General features: G+C 37.3%; 2 protein-coding genes across 2 annotated transcripts in view; both read right to left on the bottom strand.

Moving 5' to 3' along the window:
* The window catches only part of LOC137046683 (NACHT, LRR and PYD domains-containing protein 3-like), a 233,284-nt gene that overhangs the window by 47,784 nt on the left and 174,216 nt on the right, over window positions 1-11,284 (bottom strand). The gene's annotated exons all lie outside the window — the stretch shown is intronic.
* Window positions 8,580-11,284, bottom strand: part of usp36 (ubiquitin specific peptidase 36) — a 44,242-nt gene continuing 41,537 nt past the window's right edge. The window contains exon 21 of the mRNA XM_067423994.1: window positions 8,580-10,283. The gene's annotated coding sequence lies outside the window, so the exon portion shown is untranslated. The remainder of the gene's footprint in view (window positions 10,284-11,284) is intronic.

Raw genomic sequence — 11,284 nt, 5'->3', positions numbered from 1 at the left:
TTCAAACAGTTCTCATTTTAAAACTAGTATTTATAGATGTTTGTATCGTAAAACTTCATTTGAGTCATTTCACATGTGTAAGGTGTAGTAGTAAAATGATTTAGAAACATGACTTTAACTTCAATCTTTGCGGTTCGTTGTGAGCAATATCACACACGTATGTGATAAATTACTCAACAAAGGGCTCATAACTGCATCTGCAAACACAGTCACTGCCGTTAAATAAAGCATCAGGCAGCATATCATCAATGTTTCTCTGCTCATCCTGGACTGAAGCACAGGCTCTACTCTTCACAGCAACGGTAACCCACAAAACTAATGAATTCAAGTAAAAGATCTCTTCTATATCATCTTGTGCAACACCACATAAACACAGGTCATTTTAATATTTACTCTCCTTATCAGTTACTGACTTTGCACAACTTTTTTCTATTAACTTTCACTAATATTTCAGTGAAAATATCTTAATTCATCTGGTAAAGTTGACTGTTACGTTTTACAGTATATTACTGTTTTTCCTTGATTTAACGGTAATCTACTGGCAGCTCTGGTTCCAGTAAAGTGCCGTTTTTTTACAGTACTTTTCCGTAAATTAATTTACAGTTTCTTACTGTTAATTTACGGTTCCCACTGTGGGTTTTTTCATCTAACCCCTTTAACCCTTTTAACCCCACAGCAAAATCTTCAGTTTTAAATGAACACTGAAGAGTGTACACACTACAGAGTGTTAGAGTAATTGAAGCATTGATGAAGTTCATGAGATAATTAAGAGATGAATTAAGTGATAACTGAGAACACCTGTTAACAAGAATCACTGAAGGACAGAGAAACACAAGAACTACAACTGACTTCAGCCACAGCTTTAGATGAAATCAACTGAAGATAAAAGAAGACATTAAATCTCTGAAGATCTCATCAGAGGATTGAACAACTCCACAAACAGCATTACCAGCTTCACACATTACTAACCAGACTGACTTTATTTCTGTCAGACGTCTACAGAAGCTCTTATTGAGAATTATCAGATCTTTAGGTGTTGATGTTTAATAGAAAATATTTGGTCACCATTATCGTGATCAGTGTTTGCTTCAGTTGGGCTCTTGACCCTGGACTCTGTAATGATAGTTTTTCTTTGTCTGCTATAACTGTGTGACACATTATAACACATTTATTGTAGCAAAAAAGCCAAGAAAAAAATTGTCAGAAGTTGTTGGCTGTGTTTTGTTATAATTGTAAAAGGATGTTTAGTTTGTTAATCTTGTCGAGTGTTTTTCCTTAAACAAACCCATTCTTTTAAAAACACATATCAACTCTTATTTGATCTTATTAAACTGGGACCCTTCTGAAATTATCAACCACTGATTAGGAATTAGTTATGAATGATTTATAAAGTCATGATTTTAACACATTGTTTGCTCTCTGCTGTCATTTAGACTCACATAGACTTGAAGAATCAGCGTATGAATCTCAACAATGGTGACAATCAATAAAAAAAATGAACAGATCAACTCTGAACATCACAAAACACTACTTAAAGTCAACACAAAAACAGCAGCAAAATAAAGGCAAATAGTAAGAATTAAAGAAAATAACCAGGCTATTCAGCAGCATAATTTATTCGTGCCGCAATGCATGCTGGGAGTTTTGAGTGTCACCACGGCTGAGATTCATACGCCGATTCTTGATGTCTGTGTGAGTCAGATTGATTCAGATGTTTTGACCACAAGCTGTTCCCATGCTCTTCAAATTATCTGGTTGTGTCAACACTGATGTTATTAAATTATAGGGTTCAACTTTATAAAAAAAAAAGTATCAGCTATATGTTTATAGATAAGACTTTTAAACTATTAGTGATTTAAACCATTATTATATAGTCAACATAACCAACTCATGTTTTTTTTCTCAGCTTTGCTTGCTATAACAAATGTATTGAAAACACACCGTTACAGCAGCGAGATAAACTAATGTTATTGCGTCAATGTTCAAGAGCCCAACTAAAGCAAACACTGATCACCATAATGGTAACGTCAGAAGAAACAATCAAACATCATCTGATAATTCTCAATAAGAGCTTCTGTAGACGTCTGACAGAAATAAAGTCAGTCTGGTTAGTAATGTGTGAAGCTGGTAATGCTGTTTGTGGAGTTGTTTAATCCTCTGATGAGATCTTCACAGATTTAATGTCTTCTTTTATCTTCAGTTGATGAAATCATGTTTCTCTTTCCTTCAGTGATAACAGCAGGTGTTCATCAGTGTCTGAATTCACTCTCTTCTTTCCTCTCTCTCTGTCGAGTGGTCTATATCAGTGAACTAGTGTAGGGAATAGCGAATAAGGCGATAGGGAGTGATTTTGAACACAGCCTCTGAGTGTCGACTTTAAGTGTGTTAATTCACAGTATATTACTGTTGGCTATTTTCTCGAAAATGACAAATATTACCCAGAAGGCATTGTTTTCTACGGTATATTACTGTTTTAATGGAAAACAGCATTTTACTGTCAAAATGTGGCCGTTTTTTTACAGCATTTTTTTACAGTGTATATATGGGTCATTATACGAAAACGTGCCCTTTTGTGTCCCTCAGAAAAAAATAGCTCTTTATATCTTAATAAACTATATATAAAACAAATAAAAAATATTTTATAATTTAGTTTCCATAATATGTCTCATAATATAAGAATACATTAATTTATGTTTCTTTTGTTTTTAAAAGATTTTAATCACATTTCACAATCACAGTCTTGCAGAAATGTTGAAAATGGCCTGTCCCTCAATATATATATATTTTTTTATATTATATAAAAAAACTGCACCACTGCCAGATATAGCCTACATGCGAGCGTAGGTGTGGTGTTTAAAATGTAAGTTCAAGCTTGTTTTTATTCTTAAGCTCTATTACCTCAAACAGATAGTTGTGTTTAACAGGATTACAACACTTCCCTTACGCAACAAAAATATATTTCTCAATATATTAGTTGACAATATATTTCATGTGTCTCCATATATTGTGAAATTTACATGGTAATATATCATATGATATATTATATAATAATATATTATATATATATGCAAGTTATATATTGCAATATATGGGACAATACTGCAATTATTGCCGTTTTCATATATTGAATAAATACATATTATTATACTATTCAATATATTGCTATGTATATTGAAATATATCCTACAATATATGAAATTATATATTGGAAGAGTCATTGTATATATATGTAAATATATATATGTAAAATTATATGAGATAATATACCTCAATGTACTGGATAATATAATCAGATTTATATGGGAACATATGTCTTAAATATATTGATTTATATTACATAGTATATAATTATCGTATATATTGTATACATGGTAAATATGAAATAATCGAATGTACACTGTCTGTCATATATTTTAAAATATAACAGATTAAAATATAATATAGAAATTAGGGGACTCGGGACTCGATTAAAAAAATTAATCTAATTAATTAGAGTTTTATTATAATATTAATCTAATTAAATAATTCCATAGCTTCGTTCATGTTCACATGGTTTGTTGTTGTCGTGACTCCGGAGCGCTAGTTGGTGTTCCAGTATAATTGGTCCGTCGAAACTCATTCATTGAAAAACGTTCCGCGGTGCAAAAATAAGTGTTTTTTTTTTTTTGCGTAATTAATTAACGCGTTAAAGTCACGTAATTAATTAATCTTAATTAACGCGTTAAAGTCCCCGCCCTAATAGAAATATTTTCTAAATATAGAAAATATATTGAATGTCATGCACCATCTGATTTGGGCTATTGTTAATCAGCCTCTGTAAACATATGCAGGAGCTTGCTTTACTCACAAAAAATTCTTTGTTTCAATAAACATACATGAAATAATTCAGTTTTGTTTGTATATCAATGTATTTTAATATATGAATCAATATATAGCAATAGGTTGTCCATCCATATATTTTCAAATATATGAGGAAGTTTCTGATACATTGAAATATATTTTCTAATGTATTGCAATATAAATTCTAGTATATTGCAATATATTTTTGTTTCGTAAGGGTTTAGTGCTCTTTAAATGTTTAGAACAGTACATTGCTGTCAAGACAAGAAACATTTCATAGTAATTTTCAAGTTATTAATTATATATACCCAGATGTCTGATATACCCCCTATGTCTGCCCTAGAGTGGACGTCGGCCTCCAGTTTATAACATCTAATAAGTATCGTCCAGGCATAGGCGAATATCACTTTATTTCCAGCTCGTTGGCTCTGGGTCGGCCCAGTAATTATTTAGGATAGTTCACATTGAAAATCAAACCAAAGAAGTGAATAAAAGCTGTGGCTATGGTCTTGCACATTATCCAGCCTAAGCTGCGTAGTACTGAGTGACACCTTTTATTTGGGTTTAGGTGGATGGTGGCAACATCATCTTTAGCTGTTTAAGATCTTCATCTTCTTTAGAAGGATCATTGTAGTCTCTCTTTGTTTCACACACTGCTGATGAGTTCCTGAGGAGTTTTTATGGCAGTCACAAACCAAAACCTTAGGAATTAGTCTCTAGATGGGTGAAGGGCAGAAACTGCTTCTAGACCAATGAGAAGTCCTGTCCTTCCCGGGATTGGTACCAGAGGTCTTCTTCTTCTAAGAGGCGTCTGGCTGTTGTCCGCATCTTTATCTGATGTTTTGTGTTTCACCACAAAAAGACACTCCTCACACAGGATAAAGGACACTTATGCAATGTAAAAAAAAGAAAGATTTAAAGAAGCTTTTCCACCTGTTTGAAGCTGGATTGCGTTCATATCAAATGCTAACCGTACTGGACTTCAAATGAACTATATACACTAAACACACTTTTCTAAATGGCTTTGGTTCTTGGTGCATATAAATGTTTACAGTAGATCAGTGATATAACCGCAATATAATGAATTATTTTCATGTTTTGTACTTGCTTATAGTTATTTATTAACATCTTGTCTTGTACAAAAGTAATAAACTTGAAGCACATGCTGACATTGATTTTCCTGAAATGTAAGAGTAAACTCAGAATCTATTAAGCCTTTATTTCAGATTCAGCTCATTTACAAACAAAAATATTATAGAGAACACGTTTAATTCATTGCCTGTACAGAAAACACACGTGTGTATCAGAGACCTGTCACCATTAAAGCTCTCTTTCATCAGTAAAGTGCATCAGGGTTGAAGAAACTCAACATGTACAAACGGAAACTGAACTCACAGGTTTACTTCAACATGTGTAATGGTTTAGTTTATTGTCCTTTCAGATTTTTTATTTTTTTGTGGCATCACCAAAAACAACTGACGGATACAAACAAACATCAACAGAATACAGCACATTACAAATATACTGTCTGGGATTCAGAGTCGGGCGCTGGACGCACCGGTGAGCCCAATCAATAGCTCTTGATGCTTGTCCTGCTTCAGCTTTGGCAGCGTTACCCTTTAGTTCACAAACGAATACCCATACAGTAAAAAAGCGTGTGTGTGTGTGTGTATCTCTGGTTTGGGGAGTAAACCAGACGAGTGTGAGGAGACGGGGTGGAGGAGGTGGATGCTGAAAACTGTGGAGGAACAGGTGAGAGGATGCGTCTCTATCGTCCTCCACTCGTGTGATTGTGTACACACACGTTGATTACCGATTGCCGGCTGGAATGACCCGATGATCGGATCATTTGAACGTGTTCCTCCCGAACTTTGCTAATTTTCACATATCAGATGAGACGTTTACCTTCTGCCGTTGTGTTGGAGTTCATTTGGGACACCAGTGAAGCGTGTCATTAGTGATGTGTGTATGGATGTGGGACACACAGGGGAAGGGCTCAATATGTAACTCGCTAGCGAAGTGTCTGCTGGAGTCAGATCCCGCTGCTGCTGGAGGGCCCTCCTCGGGGTACAAGAAGCGTTTCGGCTACTCCTGCAACATCCGTCTTCACCAACAAACCAGAAAACATCCATTAACGTTGAAACCAGCAGTGAGCTGTCAAACAGACTGGAGTAAAGGCACTTTACAGGTGAAGGAGAATGAATGTCTCTGATAATCTGCTGCATGTGTGTTTTCTGTACATGTTAAATTACTAGAACGGCTGTTTTATGAAATATTTGTAAATGAGGTGAATTTGAAATAAAGGCTGAATTGATCGTTTCTCTCTGTAAGTCTGTTTATTTGGTGGTGTAATCAGTGTGACACACACCCTCTTCTGGATCACTTTCCAGAGGTTTGACAGTACATGCTGGAAGAGGGAGCATTAGAATAGTCCAGTCTGGAAAGAAGGGCCTGATCCTCCTAATGTTATATACAGGAAATCTGTAGGACCAGGCAGTTCCAGCAACGTGGTCTGTGAAGTTTAACTGATCATCCCGGCTTGCCTAGATTGAGTTATGGTTGAATGGGGAAGTTGTGATGGAGTGCTGGGTTAGCCGGGACCACACGCAGTTCTGTCTTGGCAAGGTTGAGTTGAAGGTGCCGGACCTTCATCCAGCAGGAAAAGTCTGTCAGACAGGCTGAGATGCGAACAGCTACCATCGGATTATCCAGCTGGAATGAGAGGTAGAGCTGTGCATTATCAGCGTAGAAGTGATAGGATAAAACATATTTCTGAATGACACATCCTAGTGATGACATGTAGATGGAAAAGAGAAAGGGTCCAAACACTGAGCCCTGAGGAACCTCAGTGGCAAGATGTTGCGACTCTTACACCTTTCACAATCATTAGCCCCGTTTCCACCAAAATTACCCGGAACAATTTGTACCAGGAACTTTTTTACACAAACTTTTCTCCCCCCCCAGACCTGCAGCTGTCTGCGTTTCCACTGCTAAATAAAGTTCCGTGAAGATTAGGCAAATTAGTCCGGTGATGTAGGACTGCACGCGACTGCTCCTCCAAGTCAGTGACGGACAGTAATCATTTTTGCATGTACCGATTGAAAGATTTAGTGGACTGTTTACATGAGACGTTATCTAAACCGATCTGGTGTTTACATGTGATGACTTTCAATCGCAATCATTTTGTCACATGCAGTTTGTCTGCCGCATCAAAAATGTCGCCGCTGTTTTCTCCAGCAGCTGGAATGTGTTTACTGTAGCCATAGCAACTCTTAACGGCCACCGGGACTAATACAGTATAATAAGCTATTTATTTGTTGTAAAGTGTAATAATCATCTCAGAAAAAAAAATCTTCTGTCAGGAGTTCAAGTAAAAACTGCCTGAGCCAATATACGCCGTGTCATTATTCCAAAATTATCTTCATATCTTAAAAAATGAGCTTTCCTCTCGTCAACATAAGCGCGGCGTGCGCTGTCACGTCATGTAAGGACGCACACTTAAAAGTAATCAGTCAGGTCGTTTACATGGTGAAAAATATAGACTGTAAAAAAAATTATAACGAGTATGGAAGAGATTCAAGCTGTGCTGCTTTTACTGGTTTACTAAAGAGGTAATTAACAACGACAGAAAAGAGCAGCATATTCAGAAAGCTTGTAAAGCTAGATGTAAAATGACAATGTATATTATTATCAGCTATTACGGACATTGCACGTGAGATGCTTGAGATGAACGCGCGCCATCAGACAGAGAGCAAGACTGATATTTACTCAACGCAGAACGAACCTCGCAAAAGACTTTTAAAAATGCCGGCTGAAATAAAATGCTGCGTGAGCTCAACCAATCAGCATGTTCAGCGCCCAAGTCCCGCCCTCGAAAGTTCCTGAACTTTGAAAAAGTACTACCTCGCGAGCAGGGCCCGTTTGGATGGGGAAATATTTACCCGGACCTTCATTTAGACCCTGGTTCCTGCCGTCTAAACACACGGAGTATCACCCAAAGCTCCTGGTTCCTGGGTAAAGTTCCTGCGGTGGAAACGTTGCTATTGTAGTTCAGTTCCTGAGATGCCTATCTTCATAAGTGTTGACTGCAGTCGCAGTTTTGAACAATCTCTCACCACGAGTTATAACCCATGTAAACGTGCACGTTACAAAAATCCGGTGGAAAGAGCCCTTTTAATCCACAGTATATTCCTGTAGGCTACTTTCTCAAAAACAACAAATTACCCAGAGTGCATTTTCTTTTTTCCTGTATGTTGCGGTTTTAATGAAAAACAGCAAGTTACTGTTAAAACTAGTTTCTTTTACAGTAATGTTTTAAAGTGTAGTTAGCAACTGGAAAAGTTACACTTTTAAAATGAGCCATCATCAAGCTCCTGAGACAGTACTTAATAGCAACGCTACTCACCACAATCGTCTCCGGTTTGTTGAATTATTAGAAAATTAATTCACACCTGAGGTGGTAATGCGGCCCCACTTATTTAAACAGAGACTACTCATAAACCATTTCAGTGTTGGTCTATCGCTTGAAAGTGGTTCACTCTGGTTTTCATCTTATAGGTTTTATCCAAATGTACAGTAATTGGTTTACCAACAGTATGAATATGTACAGATTGAAACATCCAACACGCAAATTGTTTCATCTGAAGCCATACATTGCAGAAGTAACTGAACCAAACATCAGGTTTTCTGTATTTTAAATTGATTTGAAGCATTAAAGAAAACAACCCAAAAGGAAACTCTTCACAAAAGTCACAACTTTATTGCACCAGTTATATCTATATTTATGTATTTGCAATACTGAATGACTTCTCCTTTTCAGAAAAGGCATTAGGTACAGAACCATCGATTCAAATATGACGAAGACACTGCGCTTCAGCGTCCAACCTCTCGGAAAATAAGTGGATTTCTAAGAGAATACAGACATCCTACAGAACGCATAGTGAAGTCTTCGTCCGGCTCCTGAACAAGTCTTTCAAAACACGCATCTATTGTTTTAATAGAACTTCCCATTTACAATTCCACAGAGCTTAAATACATTAGGCTTCCTTTTAGCAATGTGCATATTAACACGTTTCAATAAGTATAATTCGCAATATGTTCTATTCATTTTTAAAAATTAAACCAAGGCAACTTTTTCTAAAACCCAAGGATTGGTGAAAGGGATGGTGTTCAACAACAAGAATGACTGGAGGGGGGTCACAGAGAGCACAAGGTAAGACTGTACATTGTTCTAAATAGGAAAGCGTCAACATCGGTTTACTCCTATGACAGCTCTTCAGTGGATAAGCATGTACATCTTTTTGACCCAATGCACGGTTAACAGACGTGGAACATGACGGGGTGTTTACAGCTCACAGAGATGATGTTTGGACCAGCTTTTGGAGAGTCTTTCCCTGGACTAGAGCATCCATGGGATTGCTGTTGTTGCATAGAGAGTAGAAAAGAGATGGGACACGCCAAGTCAGTTAAAGTCAAGGGGATACTCCAATTATTAAGGATTTCACCCCTCCTGGCAAAACACAGTGGTTTGTGTTAAGGCCCATGTTTTTTTTTTTTTTTAGCTCACATGAATGAAATGTATTGCATTGTTGTATGCAGCACTGTGCATAAAAGACCACGTCATCTGACTGGAAATAGTGACGTCTTTTGGGAAATCTGAAGAGGTGCTTTATAGAGACAGCGGAAATTCTCACAAGAGACTCGTTTCACTTCAAAAATGTCATTGAATAGAGTTCGATTTGAGGAAAAATCACTGCAAAGTTGGGGAGGATGGGCTAGTACTCGAGCAGGCAAGACATGAAGATATACAATCACAAGCAATACATGTATTGCGATGTAAGACACCGGGGCCGCGTGTCTGTGGCAAACTAAAAGGCAACAGGCGAACAACTGCCTAGTAGTATCTGGAGTAACCGGCTCAAGTATGAAAAAAAGCTAAATCAAGTGAGCGAGAAGTTCCTCAGTGGGAACATTGATGTTATTCGTAGAGTCAGATTAGGCTTAGAAACATTAGAGAGAAAGGGCTTCATTTTCCTGCTTTTAGAAAGTGTAAGGCTTCTCCTCTCAATAGAAGCCCTCAGATCATGCATCATTGGCCATTACAGCCCAAATGCTCACCAAGATAAAAGTGGCCCTGGTGAACATTTGTTCTTATTACAGTAAGAATAATCGAGACCGTCAAAGGTTAAACAGGGTGCTGACTCTACAGTTTGCCACTTTTACTATGATCCCCGGATCATAATGGCACCATTAGTGGCGTATATTTGGGGTTTCAGACGGTGACTAAAGCCTCAGCAGATGACCTCGGCCTCATGGCTTGATTTCACAGTACTGCTGCGTTCTGGCTGGGCTTCAGAGGAATCCGGGACAGATCCGACTGCTGCTGATCCAATAAGGCAACTGGTCTGGTCAGGGGAAGCACGCACGGGATCCGCTTATCAAAACTGCAAAAAGACAGTGAAATGGCTGGTTATAAAACACAGAGAGTAATAAGAAAGTTCTCATGAGTTCCCACTAAGAGCCATGCCCAACGCGTTTTAAAAAGTCCTTCAGGAGTGTTAAGTCTGCCTACCAGTAGAGTTGTTTTAAATTGGAATGGTTTAACCCTCTGGTGCCATTTTTGATCAAAAAAGGTTGTTTTTTACTTCATCAGAATGGTACACTTGCTGTGTGAACCAAAATAAAAATAAAAATCATGATTTGAAAACTTACCCATAAAACCACACTAGTCCTCAACTTTACCTGTATCCCACCTCAATATTAGCAAAGGTGTTTTCAATACAATATGAACACAGTGAGTGCATTTTTGATCTAAGTGTACAGTAGTATAAAGTGGGATTCTCCTCCCACTTGGGATAAACTCCTAATATAAAGTGGGACCTAATATTCTATGTGGACTCATTTACTCCTACGTTTTATATATATATATAAAAAGGCAAACTACGCACAATACGTTTATGACCCTGGGTGCTTCCCAATTCTTATTTGTGCATCGTCGTTTCCTTTCCTCACGCCTTAGCTCCACCCCTTCAGGATGCGAGGGAAAGACGCGAGGACGGAGGAACTGAATCAAGTGAAATATATCCTCGCTCCCTTTAACGTCACTTTAAAGTTTAACGTCACGGCGTCAGTTAATGATGACGCTGCACTGCTGGATTTATTCGGGATTCTTTAACATTAGAGAGAACTATTTATATTGTGAGCTTCAACCTCCACAAAATACCTAATTTGTCCATATTTTAATAAATATTACCAGTTATTATTAACAACGAATTCCAGTTATTAACTGCTTTTTATTCGTTGTATAGTATTGGTCTCTATTTGTTTCTCTATTTGTTTCGTTCATTTTCTTGTGCTTTGATATAATTCTGCGACTGTCAGGTGTTGTTATTTGACAAACATGTGTGTCTTGTCCATGTAAACATAATAATGATGAATAAACTGT

Source organism: Pseudorasbora parva, chromosome 2 (assembly GCF_024679245.1).
Source record: "Pseudorasbora parva isolate DD20220531a chromosome 2, ASM2467924v1, whole genome shotgun sequence".
Taxonomy (NCBI): Eukaryota; Metazoa; Chordata; class Actinopteri; order Cypriniformes; family Gobionidae; genus Pseudorasbora; species Pseudorasbora parva.
The sequence above is the reverse complement of the archived record's forward strand: the minus strand, read 5'-3'. Positions and strand labels throughout refer to the sequence as shown.